The following is a 15715-nucleotide window of genomic DNA, read 5'->3' as shown; positions in this document are numbered from 1 at the left end:
GGAAAAACCATAACTTTGACTAGATGTACCTTTGTTGGCAAAGTAATGTCTCTGCTTTTTAATATGCTGTCTAGGTTGACCATAGCTTTTCTTCCAAAGAGCAAGTATCTTTTAATTTCATGGTTGCAGTCAGCATCTGCAGTGATTTTGCAGCCCAAGAAAATAAAGTTTCTCACTGTTTCCATTGTTTCTCCAGCTATTTACCATGTAGTGATGGGACCATGGCTTAGTGATGGGATGCCATGATCTTAGTTTTCTGAATGTTGAGTTTTAAGCCAACTTTTTCACTTTCCTCTTTCACTTTCATCAAGAGGCTCTTTAGTTCTTCTTCACTTTCTGCCATAAGGGTGGTGTCATCTGCATATCTGAGGTTATCGATATTTTTCCCAGCAATCTTGATTCCAGTTTGTGCTTCATCCAGTCTGGCATTTTGCATGATGTACTCTGCGTGTAAGTTAAATAAGCAGGGATACAATTTACAGCCTTGACATAATATTTCCCAGTTTGGAACCAGTCTATTGTTCCATGTCTGGTTCTAACTGTTGCTTCTTGACCTGCATACAGATTTCTCAGGAGGCAGGTAAGGTGGTTTGATATTCTCATCTGTTGAAGAATTTTCCACAATCTGTTGTGATCCACAAAATCCAAGGCTTTGGCGAAGTCAATAAAGCAGGAGTCGATGTTTTTCTGGAACTCTCTTGCTTTTTCAATGATCCAATGGATGTTGGAAATTTGATCTCTGGTTCCTCTGCCTTTTCTAAATCCAGCTTGAACATCTGGAAGTTCTTGGTTCATGTACTGTTGAAGCCTGGCTTGGAGAATTCTGTGCATTACTTTACGAGCGTGTGAGATGACTGCAATAGTTTGAGCATTCTTTGGCATTGCCTTTCTTTGGGATTGGAATGAAAACTGATCTTTCCCAGACCACTGGCCACTGCTGAGTTTCCCAAATTTGCTGGTGTATTGAGTACAACACTTTAACAGCATCATCTTTTAGGATTTGAAAGAGTTCAACTGGAATTCCATCACCTCCACTAGCTTTGTTCATAGTGATGCTTCCTAAGGCCCACTTGACTTCACATTCCAGGATGTCTGGCTCTAGGTGAGTGATCACACCATCGTCATTATCTGGGTTGTGAAGATCTTTTTTGTATAGCTCTTCTGTGTATTCTTGCCACCTCTCCTTAATATCTTCTGCTTCTGTTAGGTCCATACCATTTCCGTCCTTTATTGAGCCCATCTTTGCATGAAATGTTCCCTTGGTATCTCTAATTTTCTTGAAGAGATCTCTAGTCTTTCCCATTTTATTGTTTTCCTCTCTTTCTTTGCACTGATCACTGAGGAAGGCTTTCTTATCTCTCCTTGCTATTCTTTGGAACTCTGCATCCAAATGGGTATATCTTCTCTTTTCTCCTTTGCCTTTCACTTCTCTTGTATTAACAGCTATTTATAAGGCCTTCTCAGACAACTAGTTTACCTTTTTTCATTTCTTTTCCTTGGGGATGGTCTTGATCCCTGCCTCCTGCACAATGTCATGAACCTCCGTCCATAGTTCTTCAGGCACTCTGTCAGATCTAATCCCTTGAATCTGTTTGTCATTTCCACTATATAGTCCTAAGGGATTTAATTTGTGTCTGATTATTGGAAAGTAAATGAAAAAGAAACATGGCTACTTTCTAGTGATATAAAATGTAGATTTCTTTGTAGTCTTGTTTTTCAAATACTTTTTAAAAAACATCTTGGCACTCTTCCCACTTCAGTTCTTTCTTTTCTATATTGTTTATTTATCTGGTTGTATTGGGTCTTAGTTGTGGCATGTGGGATCTTTGTGGCATTGCATGAATCTTTCCTTGTGGTGTGCAGTTTCGGTAGTTGTGACACATGGGCTTAGGCTTGTGGGATCTTAGTTCTCCGACTGTGGATCTAACCCACGTCCCCTGCCTTGCAGGGCAAATTCTCAACCACTGGACTACCATGGAAGTTCCCTTCATAGTCTTTTTTTTTTAATTTCATGTGAATGGGGTATTTAAGTAGGAGGTTAAATGGAATGTGAATGGGGTGGATGGAGTACTTAAAGAGTAGGTTAAATTGCATATCCATAGTTTAATAGACTTCTGTCTTTTTTTTATTCTTTTCCAGCTATGAAGCCCTATTTAAATTTGTTTGCTTTGTTTCATAATTGTTGGGTGAGGCAAGTCATTGTAGGAAGATCCATGACCAACTTAAAGAGGATATCCACATTCTTTATTTTTGGCCACACAGTGTGGCTTGTAGGATCTTAGTTCCCTAACCAGGGAGCAAACCCAGGTTTCATCTCAGTGAAAGTTTACGTTCTAACCACTGAACCACCAGGGAGTTCCCTCCAAATTATTTTTATTCTGGGAATTCCCTGGCAGTTTAGTCCTTAGGACTCCATGTTCTTACTACAGTAGGCCCTGGTTTGATGCCTGGTGCGGAAATTAAGATTCCAGAAGCCAAGAGGCACAGCCCCCTGTCCCCAAATTCTTTTTATTCTATACTGGAATTGTATTTTAAGATTTTTAACTAAGATTATCCCATCATAATAATTCAAAAGAAGCATTGAGAGTCCCTTAGGATGAGGATTCTGTAAGAAGAATAGTTTTCAGGAATGTAAATATTATGTTTTATAAACTAAATTTTTGCAGAGGATTATTTATAAACACAAACTGTATTCCATCCTATCTAATTATTCACTTTCAGAATCAGTTGCTTCTACAGTTTCCTCCAATTCCTCTTTTTCCAGCAGCTCCTCTGCCTTCTGGTTCCTCATTAGCCATGGCCTAACAGTGACGTTTCCACTACAGTTTTTCAGAGCATTTCTGTTGTTTTCTGCTGAGTTTTTTTAACCTGCTCTATTTGCTATTTCATCCTGACTTTGAGAGTTGAAGAAATGAGCAGGACAGTGAAAATGACAACTGCCCCATGGACAGCCCGTGTGCCTTCTGTGGCTGCGCCCTGGTGAATTTGCCGCATAAGTCTTCCTTGTCAAGTTATGTTTGTAGTTTAGAAACCACTTAAGTCAGTCTGGTTTGAAAGCAGGATGTAAAATCAATGCAAATCATTTTAGAATGGCTTGCGAACATGCATAGTTGCTCAGTCATGTCCTACTCTCTGTGACCCTATGGACTATAGTCCACCTGGCTCCTCTGTCCATGGGATTCTCCAGGCAAGAATACTGGAGTGGTTTGCCATGCCCTCCTCCAGGGGATCTTCCCAACCCAGGGATCCAACTCATGTCTCCTGTGTCTCCTGCATTGGCAGGTGGGTTCTTTACCACTGAGCCATCTGGGAAACTCCTTTAGAATGGCATCTCTAGCCTTTAGAAAAAGAGTATTCCATTCTTTCCCATGACCATTCAGCAAACCATCGTGGGCAGGCCTGCTATACAGCTAACAAATATTCAGTACCAAATAGAAGCTTCAATACCTTGGCCACCTGATGCGAAGAAAAGACCCTGATGCTGGGAAAGATTGAGGGCAGGAGGAGAAGGGGGTAACAGAGGATGAGATGGTTGGATGGCATTGTTGACTAAATGGACATGAGTTTGAACAAGCTCTGGAAGATGGTGAAGGACAGGGAAGCCTGGCGTGCTGCAGTCCATGGGGTCACAAAGAGTTGATACGACTGAGTGAGCGAACAGCAACAGCAACTAAACAGACAAAGATGGTCAGACTCAGGGGTCACTGCCTCCCTGAGGGGTGAAGGGGAGCAAATCATGATCTCGAGCCTACCATCCTAACCATCACTACGTACGGCTCCATCACTAACCAAGTGTGTACCCAGAGCAAGTTACTTCTCTATCCCTCTTTTTCCTCCTTATCTTATAAAGGAGATGATTTTACCTATCAAATTGTCAGTCTCTATTGCAGATTTTTCTTGGAGTTGCATTACCTTACTTGACCCCATCAGCTACAGATTGTAGTTAAAATAAACAGCAGACTCCAGGGTTCTGGGTTCTGCCTATAAGGAGCTTAGAAGTTACCACTTCATCCCAGCAAGTGAAAAAGTGAACAGACTGAGAAATCAGTCATTCTTCTTGGGTCCACAAAGAGGGGAGGGGTAAACCACCACTCCTAAGATCATAGACACAGGCCAATGCAGGGAGACGTGTCTTAAGGGAGCAGAGACAAGCAAAGCAATGGAGCAGAGAAAATGTCTTCAACCAGTGGTGTTGGGACAACTGGACATCCTCATGTGAAAAAAAAAAAAAGAATCTAGACACAGACTTTATAACCAGCATAAAAATTAATTCAAAATAGATCATAAACATAAATGTAAAACACAAAACTATAAAACTCCCAGATTACATAGAAAACCTTGGTGATGTATGTGATGCATTGTTAGATACAGCACCAAAGACACATTCCATGAAATGAACAGTTGACACGCTCAGTTTATTTCAGTCGCTCAGTTGTGTCTGACTCTGCGACCCCATGGACTGCAGCACTCCAGGCCTCCCTGTCCATCGCCAACTCCTGGAGTTTATCAAACTCATGTTCTATTGAGTCAGTGATGCATCCAACCATCTCATCCTTTGACCCCTTCTCTTCCTGCCTTCAATCTTTTCCAGCATCAGGGTCTTTTCCAATGAGTCAACTCTTCACATCAGGGGGACAAAGTATTAGAGTTTCAGCTTCAGCATCAGTCCTTCCAATGAATATTCAGGACTAATTTCCTTTAGGATCAAATGGTTTTATCTCCTTGCAGTCCAAGGGACTCTCAAGAGTCTTCTTCAACACCACAGTTCAAAAGCCTCAATTCTTCAGCACTTAGCTTTCTTTATAGTCCAACTCTCACATCCATACACGAGTACTGGAAAAATCATAGCCTTGACTAGACAGACTTTTGTTGGCAAAGTAATGTCTCTGCTTTTTAGTATGCTGTCTAGGTTGGTCATAATTTTGGTCAACTTTAGTTGACATGCTAAATTTCATTAAAATGAAGCACTTGGTTCTGTGAAAGACAACATCAAGAGAGCTAGAAAAACCACCCACCAGGATAAAGTATCTGCAAAAGACATATCTGATCAAGGACTGTTATCTAAAATATACCAAAAACTTTTAAAACTCAACAGTAAAACAAACTCAACAGAAAACAAACAACTGAATCAAATTTGGGCCAAAGACCTGAACAGGCACCTTACCAAGGAAGAGATACAGATGGCCAATAGGCACATGAAAATATCCTCCCATCATATGTCATCAGAGAAATGGAAATTAAAACAAGATGCCACCTATCAGAATGGCCAAAATCCAGAGTCCTGACACCACCCAGTGCTGAGCTTGCAGTCACTGCTGGTGGGAATGAAAAATGGTCCAGCTGCTTTGGAAGACAGTTTGGCAGTTACAAAGCTAATCATACTCTTTACCATATAGTCTAGCAATCACATTCTTTGGTATTTACTCAAAGGAGCTGAAAATGTATAGTCTGCACAAAAACCTACAATGAATGTTTAGAGCAGCTTTATTCCTAATTGCCAAGACTTGGAAGCAACCAAGATGTCTTGCAATAACTGGATGGTTACATAAATTGTGCTATATCCAGACAATAGTATATTATTAGGCACTAAAAATAAATTAGCTATCAAGCCATGAAAAGACATGGAGCATCCATAAATGCATGTGCATGCTAAGTCGCTTCAATTGTGTCTGACTCTGTACGACCCCATGGACTGTAGCCCCCCAGGCACTTGTGTCTATGGGATTCTCCAGGCAAGAACACTGGAGTAGGTTGTCATGCCCTCTTCCAGGGGATGTTCCTGGCCCAGGGACGGAACCCGCATCTCTTATGTCTTTTGCATTGACAGACAGGTTCTTTACCACTAGCACCCCCTGGGAAGCCCCCTTAAATGCATACTGTGCACTAAGCGAAAGAAACCAATCTGAAAAGACTCCATACTGCATGATTCTGACTATATGACATTCTGGAAAAGGCAAAACTATGAAGACATAAAAAGATCAGTGGTTGCCGAGGGCGGAGAGAGAGGAGGGAGATAAACAAGCTGAGCACAGAGGCTTTTGAGGGCAAAAGTACTCTGTATGACAGTAGAATGATGGATATATGTTGTGGTATATTCAAAACCACAGAATGGACAGTACCAAGCATGAACTCAGAGGGTAAACTCTGGTGGTTATGATGAATCATAGGTTCAATTGTAGGTTCATCCTTGGTAACAAATGTAGCATCTGGTGGGGGATGTTGATGGCAGGGGCAGTTGATGACATGGGAGACTGTGTATGGGTGGGGGCAGGGAGTACCTGAGAACTCTGTCAGTTCAGTTCAGTTCGGTCGCTCAGTCATATCCGACTCTTTGCAACCCCACGCCAGGCCTCCCTGTCCATCACCAACTCCCGGAGCTTACTCAAACTCGTGTCCATCGAGTCGGTGATGCCATCCAACCATCTCATCCTCTGTTGTCCCCTTCTCCTCCTGCCCCCAACCCCTCCCAGCATCAGGGTCTTTTCCAGTGAGTCAACTCTTCGCATGAGGTGGCCAAAGTACTGGAGTTTCAGCTTCAGCATCAGTCCTTCCAACGAACACCCAGGACTGATCTCCTTTCGGATGGACTGCTTGGACCTCCTTGCAGTCCAGGGACTCTCAGGAGTCTCCTCCAACACCACAGTTCAAAAGTTGAACTCTCTGTACCTTCTCTCAGTTTTGTAGTAAACCTAAACTTGTTGGAAAAAATGTCTTTTAAAAAGTAAGATAAACAGGGTGAGTAGAAAAAGTAGTATTATACTTAGGAGCTTCTGTCTCAAATTAAAATTTTTGAACCTCTAGTAATATCTGCCTTTTCTTTTCCCACAATTTCACTCATATGTTGTTCATCAATCTTAACTCTTAACTCGGGGGTTTTGGCTCCCTGTTCGATCAAGTGTTTCATTGAACTTAGCCAAAGCCAGACTCAGAGCAGCCTGGGAATAGTTCAGAGGCTGTCCTTCGTCCCAGTACACGGAGCATCTCTGGATGGTTTTGGTTTTGCTTGTAAGCTTTTAGGGCAGGGAGGAGCTGTCCTGCCTCTCCTGAGGGTGGTTAGGTTTACAGCATCGTCTCCTTAGCCGACGCAGGAGCTGTGGTCCGGCCATGGCTCGGAAGTCCCATAAATGTCCCATCACTGGAATCCAGTCTATTTCAGCATCCACAGGCCTAATTTCTGCTTGTAATCTGATTATGGGGTCTGAGCTCTTCCAGCCTGCAGTGTGTCGCTTTGCGTTCACTCTACTCTCAAGGACACCAGTGCCTGACTGCCTCGCGCTGTGAAAAGCTCAACCCAGTTTTGCTCAGACGGGCTGCAGGCCGTGGTTGCTTGAGAATTAGCTGTAGAGCAGGCTCTGTCCCCGAACTCGATGTGTGCAGCCATGTTCAGAAGCCCAGGGATTCCCAGCTACCTGGGCACTTTCAAGTTCTCTGAGGAACAAGGTAAGGCGGGAGAAATGGAAAATGCCCTCAAGTGTCTTTTTAATAGCATCATGAATGCCTTGCATCTTCCATTTTAGCTTGGATGCCCCGTTATACTGTTCTGTGGTTTTCTCAAAGGATGCTTTAAATATCTCATTGACTTTATAAATTAGCTTATCTTGGGATCGCTGAGAAAGGTGGCTTTTTTTTTTTCTGTTGTGCGTTAAAGAAATTGCTAAACCACTAAAGCCTTTATGAAGGAAACATTGCAGATTACATCGGAATGCTCAAAGTTTGGGTTAAGTTCTGGATGTGCTGTACTTTAACTGAAATATTTTTCTCAACCAAATGTTATATCCACTAAATTTTTTCCAGTAGGCAGTGGTGTGTGTTTGCCTTTTTATGAAATCTTCATGGGAGGCTGTTTGGAACAAAAATGTTGTCTTCTTAAGTGGCTTCCTTTTGAGCCCAGAGGAAAAGTGCTTTCAATTTAACCACTGAAGTGGCATCTCAGATTAGGTTCACAGATTGAACTAAAAAGAGATCCTTAGGTTGTGTTGAACATCACATTGGAAATTTGGCCATTGTCTATGAAAGTATTTTCCAGTCCAAATGCACGATTGGGAAGAGATTTGAACAACTGAGGTGTCAGATTCAGGAATTTGCTTCTGCAATATTTGATAGCTTTTTGAACCAAGTTCTCTTTTTCTAAGCACATAACAAGGATATTTGTATAATTAGCCAAAAAGCCTAGATGTTTAATTGGCATTATACATTTGTATTGTATTACTCTAGTTGGTCCAAATTCCCAAATTCCAGAATTTGGAATGTATTTGATAGGTCAGCATCTGGTATATCTTGTACCTCTTTTTCCTCAAGCTTCTGCCCCTAAATCTTAAGCAGTAAGAGGCTCTTCCATAGGGAAAGAAATTTCTGTAAGTGGTCTAATTGTGGTTTTCTGGATGGACAAATGGTTGCTATGCCAAAAGCTGTAAAACAGATTACTTACCCAAAGCCAGTTATAAATTTGCCTGTGCCTGGTTTTCATTAACCAGTTCAGTCGGATGTGTGTTTTTGGTGGTGTGCAATTGTTACCAGCTGTCTTTATGTAATATATGTCTTGTCTTCAAAAATAAATAAGTGGCAAATTCGATGTGTCATTATCATTTAGATTTTAATGAAGGCAATAAAAACACAGCTGAAGTGTCCCATCCACTGTTCATCAACCCCTCATGCACCCCAACTCCTGCTGTGCCTTCTTTAAAAGCATCAAATATACCAGGCAGGGATGATTTTAGACCTTTCTGGTTACCTGGACCAAAACTGTTTAATTTTTTTCTCCCTTTTTGCCCGTGAGGATAATAGCTATGTTTTTCAGTATTTAATTGCTTTGGAGTTATTCTTGTAACCATAGAGAATTTAAATGGTAGCATTGAACTATGTCAGAATTTTTTTTTTAACCCATGAAGTATCTTGGCTACTATTAACCAAAATCAAAACAAAACAATTCCTAAGTAAAATGCATGTGGTGGAGTTTGATGCTTAAAGGTGTCTGTATTTTCTGTATTCATATTTCTGGATCACAGTTTTCTTTTTCTTAAATGGTCTCAAAGGGAGTGTGAAGAATTTTTTTTCCCCCATTGAAGGGTTTTTTTTTTTTTTTTTTTTGGTTTTAAGTTACTGTGTGGGTATTTCATGCTTACATTATTTCTTTCCCCTTAGATTTGAACAAGAAAAACTTAAGCCTCATTGGATTCCCGTGTCAAAGAAAAGTTCCAAGGTAAAGAAGTCTTTGCTCAAGAAATCTTAAGTTTCGAAGATTTGTAGGAGCTTTAGAAATTATTCTCCTAAATTTCTAATCCTTGAGTTTTAAATGTTTTAAAAAAAATATTTTCTCTCCGGAGTTTAACTTATTAAAACATGTGAAGCAGGCTGACTTAGCAGTGCACTCAGCCAGCAAAGATTCTTTTTGTATTGGTACTAGTGGTAAAGAATCCGCCTACCAATGCAGGAAACACAAGAGATGTGGGTTCAATCCCTGGGTCAGTAAGATCCCCTGAAGTGGGAAATGGAAACCCACTCCAGTATTCTTGCCTGGAGAATTCCATGGACAGAGGAGCCCGGCAGACTACAGTCCATAGGTCTGCAAAGAGCCAGACTGAACACACACATGGGAACTATTTGCAAAATGGCCTACTGGTGTCTCTGTAATTGCAAAATTGTAAAGGGCTTTTCTTTACAAGTTCTTTTCTTTCTCATATCTGCCTCTAAGGATATGATACCCTTTTTTGCAACCTACCCTTTGAGTAAGGGAACTTTTGGCTTGCTGTTGTTGTTATTTTTTTTTTTCATTGAAGTGTAGTTAATTTACAGTGTTGTAACAATCTCTGTTGTACAGCACAGTGAATCAGTTATCCACATGTATGCTTTTGGTTTTTTAAGAAAGGATCTAGTCTTGTTCTTCCTCCCTCTGTCCCTTCCTTCTGACCTGTTCTTCTCCCCTACTTCTCTCCCTCCACCCATCCACCCACTCACCTGTCCAGGTAAGTTCATGGTGCCTGGCCTCTTAACCTTTCTGCCCTTCTGTTCCATTGGCTGCAGAATATTATGGGTACCTATTTGATGTACCTGATATGCTAAAACTCCGTGGTACACACATCATTGAGGTGAGATAATAGAAAAATTAAACTTTGTGCCTAATAAGGTGGCCATATTTCAGATGTGTCCTCATAGATGGCTGTCCCTAACAGGTTTTGAGATTTTCAAGTGTAGACACAAAATGATGGTCTCTTAACACACAGAGATACGGATTTCAGCATCCACTTTATTATGGGGGAAAGCCCCAACCCAAATCTACCCTTCATTGCACTTAGATGCTTTTGTTCCTAATGAATGACATAAGACATTGTTTCTTTACTTTAAAAGTTTGCATTTCAAAGCTTAACCTTTGACACAAAGCTTATTTTGTCTTGTTGTGTCACCAGTGTCCTAGCCAAGCTAAGCCTGGCTCTGCGTTTGAGAATGTTAGATTTGACCTTGTGAACATGCTGGATGGGGTAAACTTTGATGGATCTCATCCACATCTTGTTAATAGTATAAGGTAAACTAGAGCAGTGAGGAGGCATGGTCATCAGTAAAGCTGTCTTATTTAACTCATGAAATCTTACTTTTCTAGTAGTTGATACAATCTCCTTTATTTTTCATCTTTGCCTTCTTTTTAATAGAAGCTAAGGCTTCTGTCTTAATTTGTTCACTCTCATAGACTGAGTGGCTTATAAAACATAGAAATTTATTTCTCATACCTGGAGGCTGGAAGTCTGAGGTCAGGGTGCACTGCCATGGGGTGACGACCCTCCTCCAGGTTTCCCACTGCCCTATGTCTTGCATCCTCTCTTGCTGGAGTGGGCACTGATCTCATTCATGAGGGCTCCACTCTCATGACCTAATCACTTTCCAGAAGCCCCACCTCCAAATATCTTCACCCTTGTGGTGTTGGAGAAGACTCTTGAGAGTCCCTGAACTGCAAGGATATCTAACCAGTCCATCCTAAAGGAGATCAGTCCTGGGTGTTCATTGGAAGGACTGATGCTGAAGCTGAAACTCCAGTACTTTGGCCACCTCATGCGAAGAGTTGACTTATTGGAAAAGACTCTGATGCTGGAAGGGACTGGGGGCAGGAGGAGAAGGGAACGACAGAGAGGATGAGATAGCTGGATGGCATCACCGACTCAATGGGCATGAGTTTGAGTAAACTCCGGGAGCTGGTGATGGACAGGGAGGTCTGGCATGCTGCGATTCATAGGGTTGCAAAGAGTCAGACACCACTGAGCGACTGAACTGAACTGAACTGAACTGGGGGTCAGGATTTCAATCTATGAATTCCAGGAAACACATTCAGATCATAGCAACTTTGTTGCAAATACATCACTAGCAGGTTGGTTTAGCTGCTGTAGACTTAATATGTGACTAAGAGCAGGGGGGAAAAAAACAAAGAGGAGACAGAAAAGCGCTGCTTTTTCAAGGGAAAATATGAAGTATGAATGCAGGTCAGTCCGTTCAGGGAGAGAGACTCAGAGGGACACAGCGGTTCTGAAACTGGTGTTACTTCATATGCACCTATTAAATCAATGGCCCCCAGGCTCTGGTCCTAAATGCAAAATGGACTGGAAATACAAGAACCTGCCTCCTTCAAATAAATCTAGTTACCCAGACACCAGACATGGGAACATGAGGTGATGGATTACATCTCCCTTGTCTTCTTTTTTTTTTTTTTTTTTGGCCTTGTGGAACCTTAGTTCCCTGACCAGGGATCAAACCTATGTCCCCTGCATTGGGAACATGGAGTCTTAACCATGGGACCATCAGGGATGCTCCCTCCCCTGTCTTGTAACTAAACTCCAGTAGAAGAGTTAGTCAGGAAGCCCTTCACTGTGTGGAACAGAATATTCCTTATTAGGACATCCCATTTTTTAAAAAAGATAGAAGGTAATAACAGCAGGATAGCCTGCTCTCACTTTAATAAAATGTCCTTTTATTGTCTTGCTGGGCATTTAAGTAGGTTAATGGGACATGTTAAAAAAAATTAGCATGGAAGCAAAGTGCAATCTTTTCTTGGATTACTGAAGCGGAGGAAAGAGCTAGAAGCATGAACGAATTAGTCATGAAGAAGGGAGCTCCGTTTCAGAGGAGAAGAAAAACATATTAAAGTTGTTTCTTCATATTGTTGTTGTTGTTTTTGATTTACTAAGTCATGTCCAACTCTTTGTGACCCTTTGGACTATAGCCCTCCATGCTCCTCTATCCATGGAATTCTCCCGGCAAGAATACTGGAGTGGGATGCCACTTCTCCAGGGGATTTCCCCACCCAGGGATCAAACCCATGTCTCCTGTATTGACAAGCAGATTCTTTACCACTAAGCCACCAGGAAAGCCCCATTTATTCATATTAGAAGCTTTTAAAATTTTAATTCCCCCAAATGAAGACTGTAGCATATATACTTTAGTTATATATGGAAAGATAGTTCCATGGTGAACTAGAGGATCCCACCTTTTATTGGAGCTGTGGCAACCCACCAAGGCCCAGAGAAGTGGTCTGGGCAGAGAGCCCCTGATCCCCGTGTAGGTGATAATGAGGAGGGACATAGTCCAGCATCCAGTGCTTCTCTCCCCACCCCCCCAACCCCCCCCACCCCCCCGCTGTAATGCTGCTCTGGGTGCCTCTGGATCAGAGAATGGGAAGAAAGTGACGCTAGGGCTTTGGGGGAGGACATTTTTAAGTGTTTCACCGGCCATTAGATGGGCACATGAGTTACTCGTTCATGGATGGTCCAGAACGCTTCACCAGTGTGTCCTGCCCATTTTCACTGCTGACTGGTGCCCCCAGGTGTCAGAAGTCCAGGACAGAGACATGGCTCTTCTCAAAGTCTGGTTTCATATTGACTTGGGGAAACCTACATCCGTCACAGCTCTTGTGACAATCGTAAGTCAGTCTTTGGTTCCAGCCCATCTTCCTTATTCTTCCTATGGCTCATCTACTTCCTCGTTGGTTAGTTGGTTAGTAGTCATTGGTTACTAGACATTGTTGGTTAGTAGTCATCTTTGGTTAGTAGTCATTGGTTAGCTGTCAGAGGTTAGTAGTTACTTGGAGGAAATAGGAGAGATTTTAACAGCAAGAAAGAAGTATAAAGGCGACTGTGGATTCCAGTAAGAAAATTTTACCTTGAGGATGGAGACCTGAAAAACAGACTACTTTATAAACATTCAAACGTACATGTATTTTCATACATATAGGCAAGGTGGGCAAAGGTAATAAGGAGCAATGTTTTCCCAATTATATGTTATTTTAAAGAGAAGAGGAGGAGAGGAAGGAACGGAGGAAGGGATGATGTTATTAAATACATGCTCTTCTAATGAGTCTCAGTATTTGTCATATTCTTTTCCCCATCATATCCACAGTGTGTAACGTGTATACATAAAATACTCCAGGAGACTTCCCTGGTGGTCTGGCGGTTTAGACGTCACCTTCCAGTACAGGGGCTGTGGGTTCAATCCCTGGTTGGGTAGCTAAGATCCCACATGCTGTGGGGTCAAAAAAAAAAGCAAAACATAAAACAGAAGCAGTGTTGTGAAGCCTTTAAAAATGGTCCACATCAAAAAAATAAAATCTTTAAAAAAAATACTTCAGAGTAGTCTTCATAAATATTTGAAATATTTTATTGGAGCCAATTCATTCACTGTATATTTATGAATTTTTAAAAGTATTTTTTAAAATCAACAAGTTAAAATGAGACACTTATAATATGTTCCATAAATAGGAAAACAGGGTCACGTGAGAGAATATAACAGAGGTGCATAGTGTAGATTTGGTGCTGGTAGGTGGACACGGGGTCACAGCGTTCTTCCTTAAGGAAATGACCTTAAACTGAGGCCCAGACCAGGAGCAAGACTAGCCGGGATGGAAGGAAGCTGCAGAAAGAGACTTGAGGAGGAAACAGCATTCACAGTCAGCCATGGGAAGAGGCAGGAGAGATTTCCCTAATGTGCTATGGTTTTCTTGGTTTCTGACCACCCGTGAGAGGCTGTCCTGCCCATCAGTGCTGACACATCTGTAGTTTGTTTCAAGAAAGGAAATGCATGTGAATCCAGGGGTGTAGGGTGATGGATTGTGAACCCCACTCTGTGCAAGTTCAATGAAATGTTTAACAAGAGGGTAGTTTTTTAGTCTTCCTTAGCAGTTTCTTTGAGCTTTTTGATGAGCAGATAAAAGGGGGAAAATAGAAACACAGATGTTCAGTTTTGAAAATATGAGATAATATTTGTGCTGTAAGGTCAATGGTCTAGGAGCTGAATACTTCAGGGTTTGCACAGAATTTTCTTCCTGAGATTTTTGTTTCCCAAAGAAAGTACAGAACTTGCTGGAATGTTTCAAGTGGTTAAATAGTCAATTAAAATATTGATAGCATGTCACTCCTTACGTAGGGTGCCATTCTGCAGTTGTTTAATGTTTTAGGTTTAGACCACATCATACCTCTGAAAAAGCACTGAGATCTGTCATTGTGTTATGATTCACTGTTGAGAAGTCAGTGCTTATTCCAAGTTTTTGACCTAAGCAGGAGGTGTCTTAGGATTTTCAAGCCACCTGGAGTGTGGTTTTCAAAGCCTACTTATTCTCAAGACTTTTAATTAACTGATATGAATATATGGCACTGCTCTTTATGAGTATAAGCATTCCACATTTATAAGCAGAAACTAAGGGTTTCTGATGAGCTTGGTTCTAGGAAGATGGGATGGCAATATTTTGGAGCTTACAGACGATCCTTGAAATTTAATTTGTATCTAGGATATAAGTGATTGGTGTGCCCCTTCATAGCACCCGCAGCAGTCCCTCAGTCTCCCCTTGGGCCTCTGTGGACACACCTCTGCAGGGCAGAGCCACAGACAGGGGATCATCCTTGGGAAAGGTCAGGTTGGCGCTGGGTTTGTTTACGGTCTATCACCACTTCTCTGGAGGTGATCATGTTGTTGGGGAAGATGAGTTTCCTGTTTCCCTAGGTTTGTTCTCTTCCTTTGAGGCAGCAGCTCTGGTCTTGCCCACTCCAGGCACATTCCCCTGGAGGCCTTGAACTTATGGGCTCCAAGTCTTGGGCCGGGTGCTCACAGTATCAGAGCATTAGCTAGATTTGCACATTGCGTACTGTTCTTGCTGCACGTGTGTCCTGGGGCAAAGCGCTGGACAGTTTCCTGATCTGTAAGCCGAAGACAGAAGTGGTCCCAGGGGTGTGTTTGCACACACACACACACACACACACACACATGCTAGTGAGTGTGCCCATGTGTCTTCCTTCCAACTTAGAGATCACTGAGTCCTGTGAGAGCTTGAAGAGCAGTAGTGGGAGCAGTATTTATAGCAATAGCAGGTACTGAGAAACGGATGCTTTGGAAGGCTGGGAGGGGTGGGCAGAACAAGGAGCTGGTTGGTAAGCCTGTACCAACACAGCGCACAGGATCTTAATTCCCCAGCCAGGGATTGAACCTTCACCCCCTGCATTGCAAAGGCAGAGTCTTAACCACTGGGCCACCAGGGAAGTCCCATTTCTTTTTTTTTTCCCCTGGACAAATTTTCATGAACTTTTCACACCTCTGCTCCATGCTTTGATTTTTCTTGGATTGAAGACGTTTGTTACTTTAATTTCAACGGTGGAAGAGGGCGTGTATATCACCTAGACAAGTCACTGATTTTCTGAGGAAGACTGTAGCCCAGGGAGGTTGAGTGATTAGTTCAAGTTTGCATAGCTAC

At 42.0% G+C, this 15715-nt stretch overlaps 1 protein-coding gene across 9 annotated transcripts in view; it reads left to right on the top strand.

Moving 5' to 3' along the window:
• SVIL (supervillin) overlaps positions 1-15715 on the top strand; it is a 254554-nt gene that overhangs the window by 140567 nt on the left and 98272 nt on the right. For all 9 annotated transcript variants that reach the window (XM_065921232.1, XM_065921239.1, XM_065921238.1 and 6 more), the window contains one exon: positions 9142-9199. The gene's annotated coding sequence lies outside the window, so the exon portion shown is untranslated. The remainder of the gene's footprint in view (positions 1-9141; positions 9200-15715) is intronic.

The sequence above is a fragment of the Muntiacus reevesi genome, chromosome 2 (assembly GCF_963930625.1).
Source record: "Muntiacus reevesi chromosome 2, mMunRee1.1, whole genome shotgun sequence".
NCBI classification, from domain to species: Eukaryota; Metazoa; Chordata; class Mammalia; order Artiodactyla; family Cervidae; genus Muntiacus; species Muntiacus reevesi.
The sequence above is the reverse complement of the archived record's forward strand: the minus strand, read 5'-3'. Positions and strand labels throughout refer to the sequence as shown.